The sequence below is a fragment of the Hemicordylus capensis genome, chromosome 2, assembly GCF_027244095.1.
Source record: "Hemicordylus capensis ecotype Gifberg chromosome 2, rHemCap1.1.pri, whole genome shotgun sequence".
Taxonomy (NCBI): Eukaryota; Metazoa; Chordata; class Lepidosauria; order Squamata; family Cordylidae; genus Hemicordylus; species Hemicordylus capensis.
Genome location: NC_069658.1, coordinates 291,989,341 through 292,008,647, shown reverse-complemented (window position 1 = coordinate 292,008,647; position 19,307 = coordinate 291,989,341). Strand labels below are relative to the sequence as shown.

General features: G+C 43.5%; 1 protein-coding gene and 1 long non-coding RNA gene across 6 annotated transcripts in view; one reads left to right on the top strand and one right to left on the bottom strand.

Moving 5' to 3' along the window:
• The window catches only part of GRM7 (glutamate metabotropic receptor 7), a 715,175-nt gene that overhangs the window by 238,967 nt on the left and 456,901 nt on the right, over window positions 1-19,307 (bottom strand). The window lies entirely within an intron of this gene.
• On the top strand, window positions 5,892-7,151 carry LOC128345061 (uncharacterized). 2 transcript variants are annotated; one of them, XR_008316241.1, is made up of 2 exons: window positions 5,892-6,037; window positions 6,759-7,151. It is a non-coding gene; the product is annotated as an uncharacterized LOC128345061 (long non-coding RNA). The 2 variants fall into 2 exon arrangements; XR_008316240.1 differs by having other exon boundaries at window positions 5,892-6,044.

Here is a 19,307-nt window from a genome sequence, read left to right as displayed (position 1 = left end):
AGATGATCCTTTGCACATGCAGAGAGGCCAAAAACATGGCCAGTGTGTAGGTGCAGAGGGACAAAACGGCCCAAAATGGTACAAACTGGGCCCGGGAGACAGGGGCATGGCAGGGTTAGGGAGAGCCACTGCAGCCCTCCCCCAGCCACTAGAGCCACTGGCAGGAGTAAGTACTTCAATTTTACTGACTAATATATCACTTAGGGAAGAACTCTGCCCCCTTGAACTGGGCCCAAAATGGCTCAGATTCGAGCTGAGCAGGGTGCTGGTCTGGATGAGGGTCAAACTGAACTGGAAAAACCGGTTTTGTGCACATGCCCAATGGAAAGCAGTGAGGAAGCGCAGACAGAGTTGGGAACTAGGAAGTCCCTAGTTCAAATCTTGCCTGTGCATGGTGGGCTTTGGCAACCTGTTATCTCTCAGCCTCATGAGAAGTTCCCTCTCCATCTACAACACGGGAACAATTATAATGACATACCATATCTACGCAAATCGAAGATTAATCTGAATTTAAGATGACACCCTTAAAAGACAGAAGTTAAAAATACAGATTGAACCTGCATTTATTCAGAAGGATCAGGACTCTGAATTTAAGACGAACTTCCAATTTCTAATATAAAAAAACTTGGGGGGAAACTAGTCTTGGGTTCAGGTAAATACAGTAACTTACAGGACAGTTGCAAGGATTACACAGAAAATATAAATGAAATGCTTTGAATAATCTCAAGTGTTATATAAACGCTAAATATTCATCATCATAATTCTAGCAACTGTCTAGCAGCTGATCTAGCAGCTGATGTTGCCGTGCAGGAAAAGAAAATCCAAAACTGCAAAGACAGAATTACAGTGGGGACATAGAACACAAGAAGCATGAACATGGGAAAGCTCGACACAGTGAAAGATGAAATGAATCAACTACAGATTGACATCTTGGGCATCAGCAAATTAAAATGGACTGGAACTGGACACACAGTCAGAAAACCATACCGTTTACTTCTCAGGACGTGAAAAAGAAAGAAGGAATGGTGTTGCTTTCATAGTCAGGAAGAATACAGCAATGACAGTGCTTGGGTACAATGCAGTCAGTGACTGACTAATATCAATTAGATTTCATGTACAACCCTTTAATATGATAGTTTCTCAAGTCTATGCCCCGACTGATGCAAAAGAAAAGGAAGCTGATAAGTTTTATACTCAAGTTCAGTCTGAAATTGACAGAACATGCAAGCAAGATGTGCTGGTGATAGTTGGAGACCAGAATGCCAAAGTTGGAAATGGTGAGGAGGAAAACACAGTCGGACTGTATGGCTTAGGAAACAGAATGAAGCGGGAGAATGAGTTATCAGTTTGTACCTATCCAATGATCTCTTCATTGCTAATACATTCTTCATACCACCAAAGTGGCAACTATACGCATGGACATCACCAGACGGAGTATACAGAAATCAAATAGATTACATTATTGGTGCAAGGAGGTGGAAGAGCTCAGTTATAACAGCAAAGACATGACTGAGGTGGATGGTGAAAAAGATCAAAAACTGCTCATGTGCAACTTCCAAGAAGCTAAAGCGGAAAAACAAAACTATCCAGCTTCCACGATATGATCTTGAGAATATACCCACCATTTTCAAGGAGAACATCAAGAACTGTTTTGAAGTTCTGAACCTCACTGATGGTTGAACCACATTAAACATCATTCCTCTGAACCAGAGGAACTGTGGAATGAAATCAAAGAAGTTGTAATGGACGAATGTGAAAAGAGACTGCCAAAGATCAAGAAACAGAATGAAGCAAAATGGATGTCAGAACAGTTGATGGAAATGGCCAATAAGAGGAGAAGCCAAAATCAAGAAAGACCCCATGAAGTAACTTAATAGGGAATTTCAGAAAGCTGTTAGACGAGACAAGGAGTAGTACTACAATGGCATCCGAAAAGACCTTGAGGATGGAGATAGACATGAAAAAACAAGGAAGGTTTTCCAAAAGATTTCTGAACTCAAAAGGAGATTCCATCATCGAATTGGTATGCTAAGGAATGCTGAAGGACAGATAGTAACTGAGGTGATTCTCACGACCACCAAAAAGCAGGCTAAGGGAGCCTAGCTCACTTTGTGGAGGTCGTGTGCTGCAATGGGAGCCGCATGGCTCCCGGCAGCTAGCCCTGTTAGTTACCCCTCCCCTTAGCCAAAGTTAGCAGAGCAAGTGCTCCGCTAACCTGGGTTTCTGGATCATGTGCCGCCACAGCGACACACAAGTAGACCCCTGCCAGGAGGCAGCAAGCAGCCTCCCGGGCTCGAGGTGTCTCTCCAGGATGCCCTGTGCACTCGCACAGGGCATCCTGGAACTTCTGGGGACAGCATGGGCCCCGATCCCCACAGCCCTTGCCGGCTCCGTGATGGAGCCAGCAGTTGTTTGGGCGGCCGATCTGGCCACCCAGGACTCCGAGGGCTATAATCTGTGGGGAGAGCGGACTAAGGCCACTGCCCCCGCAAACCTCATTTCGGCGAGTCTCACTGATCATGAGACTCGCCTCATTGACTCAGAGAAGAAAAAACAAAGATGGAAGGAGTATACTGAAAATCTGTACAGCAGGGACATCAACATCCAAGATACGCTAGAAGATATTTCCTACTTACAAGAACCTCTAGTACAGGAAGGTGAAGTTAGATCAGCACTCCAGTCATTACCAAGCTGGAAGGCTACAGGAATAAGGCAGGCAACAGAAGAAGAATCAGTCAAGGCTCTAACCAAAAAATGCCAGCAAATTTGTAGAACAACACACTGGCCAACAGACTGGAAGAGGTCAGTCTACATACTCATACCAAAGAAAGGACACTGAACAGATTGTGGAAACTATTGTACAATATCCTTAATTTCATATGCTAGCAAAATAATGCTCAGGAGCATCCAAAACAGATTAGTGCTCTACTTGGAAAGGGAAATGCTGGATGTACAAGCTGGTTTCAGAAAATGCCGAGGAATAAGAGACATTATTGCTGATGCACTCTGGATAATTGAGAAAGCCAAAGAATCCCATAAATAAGTCAATATGTGCTTTATTGACTACAGAAAAACCTTCAATTGTGTCGGCCATGTCAAATTGTGGAATATCCTTAGGAAATGGGCATCCTAGAGCACCTCACTGTTCTCAGGAGAAACCTATACACAGGACAGAAAGCCACAGTCCAGCCGGAACATAGTGAAACAGACTGGTTCCAGATCGGCAAAGGAGTAAGACAAGGCTGTCTACTTCTTTATTCAACTTATATGCTGAACATATACTGAGGGAAGCTGGATTGGAAGAAGATGAGCGTGGTTTTAAAGTTGGAGGAAGAAATATCAATAACCTGCACTACGCTGATGACACCACTCTGATAACTGAGAATGTGGATGAACTGCAAGCTTTAATAGTGAAAGTCAAGGAGCACAGTGAAAAATGGGACTATGACTAAATGTAAAGAAGACTAAACTAATGACAATGGGTAGGCAGCAACCAGCGTGAGAATTGATAATAAAGACATTGAAGTGGTGGATAGCTTCTGCTTTTTAGGATTGATCATCAATTGTAAAGGATCCAGCAGTCAAGAGATACACCGCAGACTAGCACTTGGTAGGGTTGCAATGAAGGACTTGGATAGGATATTTAGATGCTGTGACATGTTTATAACTACAAAGATTATAATCATCCAGACAATGTTTTTCCCTGTGACACTCTATGGATGCAAAGGCTGAAGAAGCAAGATAGAAAAAGGATTCACACTTTTGAACTTTGGTGCTGGAGAAAACTTTTGAGGATACCATCATGGACAGCCAGGAAACAAACAAATGGATCATAGAACAAATCAACCCAGAATTTTCACTCGAGACACAAATGACCAGGCTCAAACTCTCATACTTCGGACACATTATGCGAAAACCCAGCTCCCTTGAGAAGTCCATAATGCTGGGAAATGTTGAAGGAAAGAGAAGAGGACGACCAGCAGCAAGGTGGATGGACTCAATTACGACAGCAATGAATGCACCACTGAGAGACCTTAAAGGCCAAGTTGAAGACAGATCATCCTAAGAGGTCACTACGAGTCAACACCTACTTGACAGATCAAGCTATCCATCATAAATCCTGTTTTTGTTCCCCAACCCATGATGGGACTTACTTTGTAACTGGTAGAATTGTGGGCCATTTTTCTTTATTTCAAACAGTTTCTAAAATGCAAAATGAATGAAAGGGTTTCTTTACGCTAGTTGCCATTTCCCCCTCACAATGTATTGGGTGTTGCCCCAGTCTTGTGGTGGTGGAGGTGAGGTGTCTGCTTTGGTTTGTGTGTGCACGTGTGTGGCAGCCACCCCCCGCCACCAAAGTATCCTTTACCAATTCAACATATGGATCATGGCATGGTTGGTAGAGAATGCTGGCTGCCAAGAGGACATTCCTTTTGCACTTCAAAAAGTGTAAAGAAAAGTGAAAACCCATCTCACTGCCCCACTATAAGAAAAAGACCCCACCCACATTCATCATGACAATGAAAGGACCATTTAATTCAATCAGACCCTACAGACATTTATTTTATGAATGAAAATGGGAAGAGATGTGCCTAAACACTCAAATCTGGATTAACTGCTGACCATAAACAAAGACAATATGCTAGGGATGGAGTGGGTAGCCTGGCACTATTTCCCCCCCCAAGTAGCATGTGTGTATTTCTGCAGTCTTCATGACCAAAATAAAATGTTAAACGGTTGCAGCTCAGTTTCAAGATGGGGTTTAATTTGTGCATAGTTCCTTATTCATAGACCCACAGATCTGGCTGTGATGTGCTTCATTCAACCTTCAAAAGCACAGCCTAAGTGCTGTAGTGCAATTGTTGTTGTATAATTGCACAACATCTTTTGCACAAGCTCATACTTGTTTAGATAGTGGCTGTCATCCTGATTAATGCAGTGCTCTTAACACCAGAAGCCTGACTGCACTAGCCCACGCACTAGTCCTAAAGTACAGGCACTCGAACAAGAGTGCAAATGATGTTGGAGTCCCTTTTGCTCAGCAAGCACTCTGTTAGAGCTCAAACACACAATTGAGAATCAGATGACGTACTTCCACTCTAACGGAGTGCTTGCAGAGTGCAGGCAAGCTCCAGAAGTATTTGCGCTGTTGCACAAGAGTGCCTATGCTTAGTGCTTGATTTAGGCACAAGTTAAGTAAGCTACACCTTAGGGCCTCACCTTAAGAGCAGCCTCTGGTCTCAAAAACACAGCTAAATTTCAAGTTTTACATTATTTTCATTTAAAGGGTATTTCTAATGCAAATAGGCTTATTGCAAGGTAACTGTTTGTTAGATTATTTGGGTTTTTGTTGCATCATTGCCAAGAAAAATAAGACTTTATTATTTCTATTTTCATTGTCCTTTTTGTCAGAATAACATTTTTTTAATGCTATGCGGCTTTTAAGCTTGACATAGTTTAGGACCTCAGCATGTCACAATCCAGCCCTGCCTGTGCTTCAAGGAGGTACCCATGCTTTGTTAAGTTAGGATGTCAGTATCCGAACTGTAATGATATCTGCAAGTTCTATAACTAGCCACATTAAAAAAACCAAAACAAAAAAACAAAAAACCCACCAACCATATACCAGTGTGGTACAACCTTCCAGGATGCTTTCTGCCCTCCCACTCTTGCCCTTGCTATAGCAGGCAGCACGCATTCAGCTTCAGTCACCCATCTCTCTCTCCTCATTGCAGCTGCTCCAGCACCGGCTTGCTCTGTCCTTCTCACTGTCTCTCTGAACAGCCCCTCCTTTCCCCCTAAAGAATGAACCAGAAGTGAACCCTGTCCTGACTGACAGGCAGCGACCTCTAAGGATCAGCCTCTCAGCAGACAGTGGGTGGGACCTTGATTGCCATGTGGCAGGAAGACAAGGTTTTCCTTTGTGCAGCTGAAGCCAGGCTTGGCTTGCAACAGGATGGGTAGCCATGGAGTTGGCTACTGAAAAGGACTGCAGATCTTTGAGAGACAGGATTGCAGGATACTTGAAGCTCATCAGGTGAGGGGTGAGTTTTCAAGGAAAGGGGGATTTAGTCTAGGGAACAGTTTGCTCGTCAGTTTGCATCAGAAACTTGTTTTCCTTTATTGTGGATGAAAGCTAGAGAGAGGATCATTCAGTATTTTTCTTCCCCTTACTTGGGCTGGTTCTAAAACAAAGGCTGGGTTAAATCTTCTACACTCTCCAGCACTGAACTGGTCCACTTCAGGCCGCTTCAGTTGTCATAAAAATGACCCCCTGTCGCCATGTATAGCAGGGCAAAGGGAGAAAAGGTCCTTCCCCTGCCACGTCACACACATGCCCCACTGCTCAGACTTGCATTGAGATTCCTCTGAAGAGCTCTTTAGAATGAGGTACTGCAAAGGGGAAAAGACAGGTTCCAGAAACACTTCCAGCCTTTCATTTTTCCTGGGGACTCAGTTGCTTCAGAGATCACTCCCCCCTGCTAGAAATTTGGGCTCCTGGGAGATGGGAGAGAGAAAGCGAGGGATGCAAGGCAAGAGAAGGGCAAGCCAGTAACATGCAGGGCATGAAAGGATGTTGATGGGTTAGGACTGCTGCCTTTCCCCCAGACTACTATGCCTTCAACAGCTGTTCATCAGTTGTAGTGGGGAAGGGCAGAGCACACCCAGGGGTGTAGCTATAATTGAGCGGATGGGTTTAAGGAACCTCAGCTCCTGAGGGCCCTCCTTATCTTCTTCATGATCTCCCTTACCCCAAGGGGCTGCCGGAGAGAGAGGTGAACATGGACCCACAGAGGTGAGGTTTGTGTGGGAGAAGAGGAGCAGTGTCAGTGCTCGGCTCCAGTCCAGAGGGCATGGACAGTGAGGCAGGGCGCCAGTCACACCTCACTTCAAGCAACAAAAGGCACTGAGTCATCTCTGTCAAGAACTGTGTGCCCAAGGTTGGAGATACCCAGGCCAAGGAGCTCATGCCATTCATTTCTAAAGAGACCAGTAGCAGTCTGGAAGGATTCTTCTGTTTTATTGTTTTGGCTTTTGATCTTTTTGTTGTTGTCTTTGAGTGCATTAGTAGAAAAGTGCTATGTGGATACCGTTAAATAAATAAATAAAGGAAGCAAGCATGGGCCCATGTGGTCCGGTATGAAACTATATGTTCAGTTCAAAACTTTTCATTTCCACAGAACACTCTCATTTGTGCTATTTTAAATTCATTGTTTTACATAAGCAAATACTGGGACTAAGTTTACCTTTTCATCTTGTCCTGTCTCCTTCTACTGTTCCAGCTTCTATCAAGATTAAGAAGCCAGCTGAATAATGCCAGAGCAGCTAGAAGATCTGGACTGGATGCTTGCTTAATGTCTTATAATTTGTATGCTTGACACATTTCTGTTCCTGCTGAATCTCTATGGAAAACATACAGTGCTAGTCTTTTACAAAATAGCTGCCATTTACAGCTTCTCTACTTTAGAGGAGCTCATTCTCTATTCCATTATCTGAGCTGAACCTCCAGGCCAATTAACAGCTCAGATAATTAGAAAAGCCCTTGGAGTCACCTATAGTCCAACAAGATGACATTTAGGGCGATGTCACCCCAATATCACTTCATTATGTCTTGTTGAGCACAAGGCAGGCAACATTTAAGACTGTATTTAATGAGGGGAAACTGCTATGCTTACAGTCAAATTTTGGACTTTTCTTTTTTTTAATAGCCATGCCATATTGAAGAAGCACGGTTCATTAAATACAGTTTGTCTGTTGGTACATTAAAACAGGAAGATGCATTCAGAGCACTTGAAAATACTTTTTGTGCTTGGATGTCTTTGCAAAGTAGATATAGCAAGCAAAATAATATATAAAACAGGGAATATTTTATTTGTTCACTTGTGCACAAAGTGGAATAATCAGTGTAGTGCATAGTACAATACTATACTACCAGGGACTTTCAGAAACCAATTTTCCTTGTTTAAGTCCCATCCCCACTTCTGAAGATACTTCAGAAGCCTACAAGTGATGACAATCGTCTGTGCTTCAGGCCACTAGAGTAGCAACATTGGCCGTGACCTGTGGATAGATTTTTTGGTGGCTCCTGCTACCATTGCTTTGCCTCTGCCTGCCTGCCTCCCTCTCTGGTCTTTAGACTCACCACTGTTCAGGTCTCTGCTGGTGGCAGTGAGTCATGGCTGAGCAGGGGCCATAGAGGGAGGGAGGCAGGCAGGCGGGCGGGTGGGTGGGTGGGTGGCTGTGGGGGAAGGCGGTTTGTGGCTCCCCTTCCCTGTTTGCATTAGAAAGCCAGTGTGTGCTGTGCATGGTCACCCAATGGTAGATTGGGTAGATTGAGCCCCTGGTGGCGCAGTGGTAAAACTGCTGCCCTGTAACCAAAAGGTTACAAGTTCGATCCTGACCAGGGGCTCAAGGTTGACTCAGCCTTCCATCCTTCCGAGGTCGGTAAAATGAGTACCCAGAATGTTGGGGGCAATATGCTAAAATCATTGTAAACCGCTTAGAGAGCTCCGGCTATAGAGCGGTATATAAATGTAAGTGCTATTGCTATTGCTATTGCTAGATTCACCCCCTTCCCTCTGTGCCTTCAAATGCAGCACTGAAGCTCAATATGACCCTGAATTGAAGGGTTTTTTTTCTCATGACTCAGATGATATGAGACATCAACATAGGATGGGTAAATTAAGGCACACATTTAGAAGGAAAAGAGTGTGTGTTTTAAAAAACTGAACCAAATAAGCATTATTTGGAAAACTGAACCAAATAAGCATTTCTTCATTACTGAAACATCTGCACCTCTCAATGAATTAGTCCAAATGGGACTTGTTTCTGGATCCTCCATTCCCATTTCATGTGGTGTCTTGACTTTCCTAGTGTCTAAAGAACTCGTCTACAAAGCTACTAGCTTGCTGCCCCATTTGGATTTTCCCACAGTGTCCTGGATACATCTTTTCAGAGCACTGTGAGGGGGGAAATGTCAGCCATTGACTGGCAGCTGTGCAGAAGAGCTGCCATTGCCACAGCCACCTGTACAGCAAGAACAGAAATTGAAGATGAATTGGAGTTATGAAAACAAAACAAACTAATAAGAAATTAAACAAATGTAAGTAGAAATAACAACTGAACTAATAGGGGCTTAAATAATGAAAACAAATGGAGTAACAAAGCAGGAAAATATATTGCTTTCACATTATTAAATAACTGATCTGTAACTTCTTGATAATTTTGCTTTACAACCTCCTGAGGTCCCCAGTGTGTTTAGTTAGCTACTAATGCTTAAGCTGATACTTTAGGAAAGTGGTGTCTTCTTTGTTGCCTTCTCTGTTGCCTTCCTTATTAGGGCAACAGCCTAGCTCAAATGTATGTCCACATACATTTACTAATGTGTTGAAGATGGCCTGGCCTCATCACCTGACCTAAACCATAGTTGAAAGTGAGGCAACCTGGCCCCAAACATTGTTCACACACAGAAAAAAAATCCAAAAACTGATCTGCACCCATCACTGGCACTGTCATTCATAGCTATGAAACCTTATGCCAGGCTACTGTTATTTATTACACTTATTACAAAAATTGATGTCCTGTCCTTCAAAATATAAGTGCTCTCATTCTGTATTAGGCTCTCTCATGAATACCATACAGAAGCTTTGATCTGGTTCAGATGAACAGCCTCCTCAATACACGGAAAGTACAGGGCCACAGCAAGAATCCGCCCAGTCTGATGTCACTACAGGATATGACAACATGATCTTGGCATGTCCTTTAATTACAAGTAAGGGGTGTTCATCAGAGTCACCCCTCTACACACACTGCAAAACCCTGTTCTTACTGTGGCCCAGGATATTCCTCTGAACCGCCTCCTTAGGGGACATGATCACATAATACATTTTTTTCTGCACTCATAAGTGTGCCTATTGTCTTCAAGACACAATTAAATGTTATGGTCTTATTTAATGACCCTCTGCTTTACCCTACAAACTTTTAAAAAACACCCCTAAACCCACCTTCATGCTCTACTTTCAGGGCTGGTCATCTACAGAGTAAACATATAACATCAACCATGAAAGGTCTACACTGGATTCCTATCATCTTATGTTCTACTGAAGGTTTGAAGGTTCTAGTGATTAACTATAAAGAAATCAACCAGAATTCACCATAGGAAACATAGGAAACTGCCATATATTGAGTCAGACCATTGGTCTATCGAGCTCAGTATTGTCTTCACAGACTGGCAGCGGCTTCTCCAAGGTTGCAGGCAGGAATCTCTCAGCCTTATCTTAGAGAAGCCAGGGAGGGAACTTGAAACCTTCTGCTCTTCCCAGAGCGGCTTCTTCCCCTGAGGGGGAGATCTTGCAGTGCTCACACATCAAGTCTCCCATTCATATGCAACCAGGGCAGATCCTGCTTAGCTATGGGGACAAGTCATGCTTGCTACCACAAGACCAGCTCTCCTCTCCTCTCCTCACCATATATTGGGTAAAGCGTTCACCTACACAAGTTCACTACTAAGATATTTAGGGAATGCCTTGTTCTCAGCCTGCTCTGTTTGTGAAGACAGGCATATAAGGATGCATATTGGAAGTTTAACTTTTCTGACATCTTTCCATCTCCACTAAGGGGACCAATTTATGCAGGGCTACCAACTCTGACTAAAGCTTTTCCTAGAGTTCCCCCACCCACTCTGTATTTTATTCATTTTCTTTCACTATTAAAATCTTTAGAATTGTTTCCAATAGTCATCTGGAGTTTGATGTCAATTCCAGACTACAGGCTTGTTCTGGAAGGCTAGCAACCTTGAAGGAGGAACATAGGAAGTTGCTTTTTCCAAGTCAAACCATTGGTCCGTCTGGCTCAGTATGGCCTACACAGGCTAGCATTGGCTTCTTCAAGGGTACAGACAGGAGTCTCTCTCAGCCCTATCTGGAAATGCCAGGGAAGGAACTTGGAACTTTCTACATGCAAGCTTGCAGATGTTCTTCCAGGAGAGGCCCTATTCCTTAAGGAGAATATCTTACACTGTTCACATGTAGTATCCCATTCAAATGCAAACTTCAAATCCCATTCAAACTTCAAATCCCATTCAAATGCAAACACTGTTCACATGTAGTATCCCATTCAAATGCAAAATGTAGTATCCCATTCAAATGCAAACCAGGACAGACCCTGCTTAGCAAAGGGCACTATTCATGCTCAGTACTACAAGACCACTTCTCCACTCATAACATTATTTATATGACATTGAAGTATATGATAGAAGCACTCATGTTTAGGTTATAATTATGCTGTGGCATGGTTGTTGGTCTGGTTTTCTTTAAAAAAAATGTATGTCTGATAAATCTTGCATAATCTGATCTGTTACTGACAGTTAGGCCAGTGCAAATTAGGATTAGAAAATTCAGATTTTATCCAAAATGGCATATCAAAATTAATTTCAGAAATACGTTGAAATTACAGAATTCACAAAATGATCCCCATGACACATGTTGGCAGGATTGACAACTAGGGTTCAATAAAGTGGATAAAATCATGTTCTTTAGTGTATTTTTCATGGGTTTTTTGCGGGGGGGGGAGTTTGAGAAAAAGGCAAAAGTTTTAAAATTAAATGTTTTTAGCGTGTGTGTGTGTGTGTGTGTGTGTGTGTGTGTGTGTGAAGTTTAAAAGGTGTGAAGTCCTTTTAAGAGGTCTGTCTATTCCTGCAATGGGGAAGAAATAAATAAATAAATAATCAAAGGAATATTCTTTTTACTCCACATGGAGTTCAAATGATGGTCCAAGGAGGGGCTCCAGATCCAGAACTTTTGTAAAGAAATTCTTTTTGTACATAATTCATCATTTTAGCCTCCCCACAAACAAAATCAGCAAAACCCCCAAAAGTGATCCATAGCTTTGAAAAAAACCACAGAGGGGCACTTCTCACGATCAGCAAAAATTGGGCTAGCAGAGGCTAGCCCAATTTTTGTTGACCGTAAGAACCACCGGGCTCGCAGCCGAGCCCGGTGGTTCTTGAGTGGCTAACACGCTTGAGAACCCCTGGTAAAAAGCAGGTTTGTGGAGCAAGTGCTCCAGCAAACCTGCTTTTTACGATCATGAGTAGCTGTGGTGCGCCTTCGCGTCGCGCCTACTTACAAGTAGACCCCTGGCCAGGAGGCTTAAAAGCAGCCTCCCGGCTTGGGGGTCTCCCCAGTATGCCCTGCGCAGTCACGGAGGGCATACTGGGGCTTGCGGGGGCTGCACAGCTCCCGCTCCCCCCACCCCCCACCGGCTCTGGCTCGGTGTCAGCCATCGTGTGGGCGGCCGATCCAGCCGCCCAGGGCTCCCTGCCTGCTCGTGAGCGGGGAGAGTGGGCTTAGCCCACTCTTCCCGCTCACCAGGAGAAAACTGGTCTCACTGATCGTGAGACCCGGTCCAGAGTCTCACAATCAAGTAAGAAGGCCACCCTCTTTTGTGTAGAGGAAGCCTGGAAGTGCCTACCTCCCTGAAGACAATCTTCCCTTGGTCCCTGGGAAGGCAGATTGCCCACCCAGATGAGCATAGGCTCTCCTGCCATCTGCCTGTACCTCACCCAGCAGCTCTGGGGGTCAGGTGAAGGGAACCCCAGTAATGCACTGCACAAGTGCATGGTGCATTTCTGGGTTCCTCTCTCCTCCCTGAGTGTGTCCACTGTGGCTGCAAGCAGCAGTGGCTGACACACAATCTGAAAGATGAGGTTAACAGAGCGCTTCCTCCATTATCCTCATTTAAGAGTGTGGCTATTTAGGCGGGCTTGCTGCTGTGGAGCTACTGGGCTCGCCCTCGAGCCCGGTGGTTCTCACAAGCAAGAAAAACCAGGCTGGGCCCCCTTAGCCTGGTTTTGCTCACTTGTGAGAATAGCCTCTATGATTATCAACAATATCAACAGACTAATACAACTCATGCATCCCCAGAGTAACAATTCTGGGATTATCCTATAAGAATCACTTAAGCTTCATTGTCTAGGCGAATGTTTCTACCAATAAACCTAAATGCACAATAATTATTAATTTGCAAATGGCAAATATCAACGGGGTGTGTAGACACTGTCTAAATGGGTTTACTTGCCATGTAATTGAATATGTGTAGATTTTCTTTGCAGCAGGCACCAATCTGCAAAAAATGTTTATTTTCTGCTTATCTGAGTATAAGCTGAGCAGTTTAACTCACTGAAGCTCAACTCCGTTGAACGGACGGCACTTTATGGGGTTAATCACTTCACTAACTTATGAATATATAGGGCTTCCAATCTGAGCCCCAAAGTAATAAATGATTTTCCACTGAAGCATCTTGTGACCAAATGAGAGGTAATGAAAACATCAGGGATGTAGCTGCATCAGTAACTGATAGAGACATGCAGCAAAACAGACACGCATGCAATCTGCACACAACAGAAGGGAACAGAGCAGCTTTTAAAATGATGCCTGGGGAATAACTGCCAGGAGCTGGACAGTATCTGGTTTGGCAAATGCCATCCCTTAAGGGACAAGGGTGTAAAAGACAGAAGGCTGTGCTAGCTGGTCAAAGAGATAAAAGAGCCAAAAGAAAGATAGCATACACCAGGTAAGATATTCCGTATATAGGTGTCTATATGCCAATGCCAGAAGCCTACGAGCCAAGATGGGTGAGCTGGAGTCCTTGGTTGCTAATGAAGAAATAGATATAATGGGCATAACAGAAACATGGTGGAACAGTGAGAACCAATGGGATACTGTTATCCCTGGATATAAACTCTACAGAAAGGAAAGGGAGGGGTGCCTTGGAGGTGGAGTAGCACTGTATTTTAAAGAAGGAGTAGGGGTGTGCACTGAACTGCAGCGCTGCGGTCTGGCACTTTGTCGGGGGCTTCTTTAAGTGCGGGGGAGGGTTTACTTACCCCTCCTGCCGCTTTACCCCCTCCAGCACGCGTATTGTATGTAGTAATTGGGGTGGCAGGATACCTCCCTGCCGCCCCTTCTCCCTCTTCAGTGCAAAAGGCTTCACGGAGACTTTTGCGCACGCGCACGTCGCGCGCAAGCTTCACATCACCCCGATGTGCGCACGTTGGGGAGATGTGAAGCTTGCGTGCGACGTGCGCATGCGCAAAAGGCTCCGTGAAGCCTTTTGCACTGAAGAGGGAGAAGGGGCGGCAGGGAGGTATCCTGCCACCCCAATTACTACATACAATACGCATGCTGGAGGGGGTAAAGCAGCAGGAGGGGTAAGTAAACCTTCCCCCACCCTTAAAGGAACCCCCATCATCCGAACTGAACCGGCCAGGTCCGAACCGGTCCGGACAGTCTGGAGGCCTTTAGAATGGCCTCCGGACTGGTCCAGACCCATCCCTAAGAAGGAGTAGAATCTAACAAGCTAGAAAACCTAGAAGGACTGAAGTCCTCAACAAACCCTGTGGGTGACAATACAAGGCCTGAAAGGAAATGTGCTACTTGGGACATGCTATTGCCCTCCAGATCAAAATGCAGTGACTGGGAGTTGCAGGAGGAAATCAGGAAGGCTTCAAGGAGAGGCAGGGCAGTAATAATGGGTGACTTCAATTACCCATACATAGACAAGGTAAGTTCATAGTCCGGAAATGACAAACAGGTCATATTTCTAGAAACACTGAATGACTTTGCCCTAGAACAATTGGTCATGGAACCAACCAGAGAGAAGGCAACCTTGTACTTAATCCTGAGTGGCACCTAGGACCTGGTGCATGATGTCAGTGTCATGAACCCTTTAGGGAACAGTGACCATAGTGCCATCAAATTCAGCATACATGCAGGGAGATAATCACCAAAGAAGTCTAACACAGACACTTTGAATTTCAGAAGATGAAACTTCTCCAAAATGAGGAGTTGGGTGAAAATAAAACTGAAAGGGAAAATCAGGAGTCACTTCATTCCAGAATGCATGGAGTTTACCTAAAACCACAATACAAGAAGCCCAGTTAGAATGTATACCAAAAAGGAGGAAAGGTACCACCAAGACTGGGAGGATGCCAGCATGGCTAACAGGTAACATCAAGGAAGCCATAAAAGGGAAGAAGACTTCCTTCTGATATTGGAAGGCTGGCCCAAATGAAGAGAACAGAAAGGAACACAAACTCTGGCAAAAGAAATGCAAGGTGACAATAAGGGAGGCAAAAAGAGAGTTTGAGGAACATTTAGCTCCTTCCTTGTCGATTTTTAAATCTGTACTGAAGACTTTTATTTTTCGCCAGGCTTTTACCCTGTAGTTTATCTATTCCCCGCCCCCCCCGTTAGTTACTTTAGTTTTATTTATAATGTAATTTTAATGCTGTCTTGTTTTGCATGTTTTTGTACACCGCCCAGAGTCTTCAGAGTGGGCAGTATATCAATGTTTCAAATAAATAAATAAATAAATAAAATTTAGCTGAAAGCATCAAGAGGAACAACAAAAATTTATTTCAATACATCAGAAACAGGAAACCTGCCAGGGAAGCGATTGGACCATTAGACAATGAGGGAGTGAAAGGAATTATTAAGGAGGATATGGAGGTTGCAGAGAAGCTAAAGGAGTTTGTTTGCATCTGTCTTCACAGCAGAGGATATTAAGCATATACCTGATCATGAACCAGGCTTTTCAGGGACAGAGGCTAAAGAACTGAGAAGTGACATGTGATGATATTTTAAACTGTCTGGAAAAATTAAAAACTAGCAAATTGCCAGGGCCAGACAGCATCCATCCAAGAGTCCTTAAATAACTCAAACATGAAATTGCCAACCTCCATGCAAAAATATATAACATATCCCTACAATCAGGTTCTGTACCAGAGGACTGGAAAGTAGCAATTCGTTACACCAATTTTCAAAAAGTGATCCAGCGGCAATCTGGGAAATTACCGGCCAGTTATCTTAACATCTGTTCCAGGCAAATTGATGGAAAACATTCTCGAGGATAAAATTGTTAAGCACACAGAAGAACAGGCCCTGCTGGAGAGGAAGCAGCATGGCTTATGCAAAAGTAAGACCTGCCTCATGAAACTTTTGGAGTTCTTTGAGAGTGTCAATAAGTGTGCGGATAAAGGTTATCTGGTTGACATAGTATCAAAAAACTTCCAAAGACTTCAAAAAAGCTTTTGACAAAGTTCCTCATCAAAGACTCTTGAGAAAACTTAGCAGTCATGGGACAAGGGGACAAGTACATGTGTGGATTGGTAACTGGCTGAAGGAGAGGAAACGGGGTAGGGATAAATGGAGATTTTTCAAAATGGAGGGAAGTAAGAAGTGGGGTCCCCCCAGGGATCTGTACTGGGACCGGTTCTTTTTAATTTATTCATAAATGATCTAGAAGCAGGGGTAAGCAGTGAGTTGGCCAGATTTGCAGATGTCACCAAACCATTTAGGGTAGTGAAATCCGAAACAGATTGTGAGGCGCTCCAAAAGGATCTCTCTAAACTGGGTGAGTGGGCAACAAAATGGCAAATGCGGTTCAGTGTTGGGAAGTGTAAAGTGGTGCACATTGGGACGAAAACCCCCAACTTCACACATACACTGATGGGATCTGAGCATCTGGTGACTGACTAGGAGAGTGATCTTGTGGTCATGGTGGACAGCTCATTGAAAGTGTTGACTCAATGTGCAGCTGCTGTGAAAAAGGCCAATTCCATGCTAGGGATCATTAGGAAGGGGACTGCAAATAAAACAACTAATTTTATAATGCAATTATACAAAACTATGGTGTGGCCACACCTACAGTACTGTGAACAATTCTCATCACCACATCTAAAGGAGGACATTTTAGAACTGGAAAAGGTGCAGAAGAGGGCAACCAAGATGATCAAGGGCCTAGAGCACCTTCCTTATGAGGCAAGGCTACAACACCTGGGGCTTTTTAGTTTAGAAAAAAGATGACTTTTGGGAGACATGATAGAGGTCTATGAAATCATACATGGTGTGCAGAAAGCTGAAAGAGAGAAATTTTTCTCCCTCTCTCATAACACTAGAACCAGGTGTCATCCCATGCAATTGATTGCCAAGAAATTTAGGACCAAAACACATAATCAACTTCTGGAATTTTCTGCCACAAGATGTGACAGCCAGCAACCTGGATGGCTTTAAGAAGGGCTTGGATAGCTTAATGGAGGAGAGGTCTATCAACAGCTACGAGGGCTGTAGGCCACCTCCAGCCTCAGAGGCAGATTCCTCTGAGAACCAGTTGCAGTGGAGTAACAGCAGGAGAGAGGGAATGTCTTCAGCTCTTGCCTGTAGGCTCCCAGTGGCATCTGGTAAGCCACTGTGTGAAACAGGATGCTGGGCTAGATGGGCCTTGGGTCTGATACAGCAGGGCTCTTCTTATGTAAAAGATTGGTGCACCTTACACTTGGAAGTATTAGCTACATGAAAGACAGACTACTGAACGTCTGAGGAAGTTTTGCACTAGTTAGTGCAATTCATGCATCATCAACAGATAGTGTCATAAATGAAATATTCAAAGGTAGCACATTCCCAAAAGGTGAGGATTCTAAATAAAGAGCAGATCAAAAAATAAAATATCCATATACTTCCCATATGTTTTGAGAGCGTCTTTCAAGACATTGAGGTTTGTATTTCTTCAAACAAATAAAGCGGTGCCTATACACATGGACATCACCAGATGGAGTACACAGAAATCAGACTGATTACATTATTGGTGCAAGGAGGTGGAAGAGCTCAGTTCTAACAGCAAAGAAGTGGCAGGGGGCTGATTTGGGAACAGATCTCAAATTGCTCATGTGCAAGTTCCAAGTCAAGCTAAAGTGGAAAAACAAAGCTATCTAGTTTCCATGATATGATCTTGAGACTGTACCCACCATTTTCAAGGAGAACATCAGGAACCACTTCGAAGTTCTGAACCTCATTGATAGGGAACCTGAGGAACTGTGGAATAAAATCAAATAAGTTGTTTTAAGGACAAATGTGAAAAGAGACTGCCAAAGACCAAGAAACAGAAGAAAGTAAAATGGATGTCAGAACAGACTTTGGAAATTGCCAAGAAGAGAGAAGCCAAAGTCAAGAAAGGTAAAGTCCTCAGGAAGGAACTTAATAGAGAATCTCAGAAATCTGTTACAAGGAGCAGTACTACAATGACATCTGTAAAGACCTTGAGGATGCAAATAGATACGGGGGGGGGGGGGGAAGGAAAGTTTCCCAAATGATTTCTGAACTCAGAGGGTGGTTCCAACCTTGAATTGGTATGTTAAGGGATGCCATAAGGACAAATAGCAATTGATTCAGAGAAGATCAAACAGTGAAGGAAGGAGTATACAGTACTTACAATCTGTACAGCCATGATGTCAACATCCAAGATACTCTGGAAGATATTCCCTACCTACAAGAACCTCTAGTACCGAAAGATGAAATTAGATCAGCACTCCGGTCATTACCAAGTAGGAAGACTACAGGAATTGTACGCCCCTGCTAACTTGGCAAAGAGGCACCTTTTAATGTGGGGATTCTCTTTATTTAGCAGAGGGAGAGTAACTGGCGCTATCCACCCTCAGCACAGTACCTCCAGTGACTGTTGCTGGTATCTATCTTATCTTTCTTTTTAGATTGTGAGCTCTTTGGGGACAGGGTTCAATCTTATTGTTTGTTATTTCTCTGTGTAAACTGCCCTGAGCCATTTTTGGAAGGGTGGTACAGAAATAATAATAATAATAATTATTATTATTATTATTATTGATGGAATCACTACAAGAATATGGCAATCAACAGAAAAAGAATCAGTCAAGGCTGTAACCAAACTATGCTAGCAAATTTGGAGAATGTACTGATGTACACTGGATAATTGAGAAAGCCAAAGAATATCAGAAATAAGTCAATATGTCCTTTATTGACTACAGAAAAGCCTTCAATTCTGTCAGCCATGTCAAATTGTGGAATATCCTTAGGAAATGGGCATCCTAGAACACCTCATTGTTCTCATAAGAAACCTATACACAGGACAGAAAGCCACAGTCCAGATGGGACATGGTGAAAAAGACTGGTTCCAGATTGGCAAAAGAGTAAGACAAGGCTGTATATTTTCTACTTATTTATTCAGCATATATGCTGTACATATACTGAGAGAAGCTGGATTGGAAGAAGACAAGAGGAGCTTTAAAGTTGGAGGAAGAAACATCAATAGCCTGCGCTACGCTGATGACACCACTCTGAAAGCTGAGAATGCAGATGATCTGCAAGCTCTAATAATGAAAGTCAAGGAGCACACTGGAAAAAATAGGACTATGACTAAATGTAAAGAAGACTAAATTAATGACAATGGGCACAACAACCAGCCTCAGAATTGATAATGTAGACATTGTAGCAGTGGAT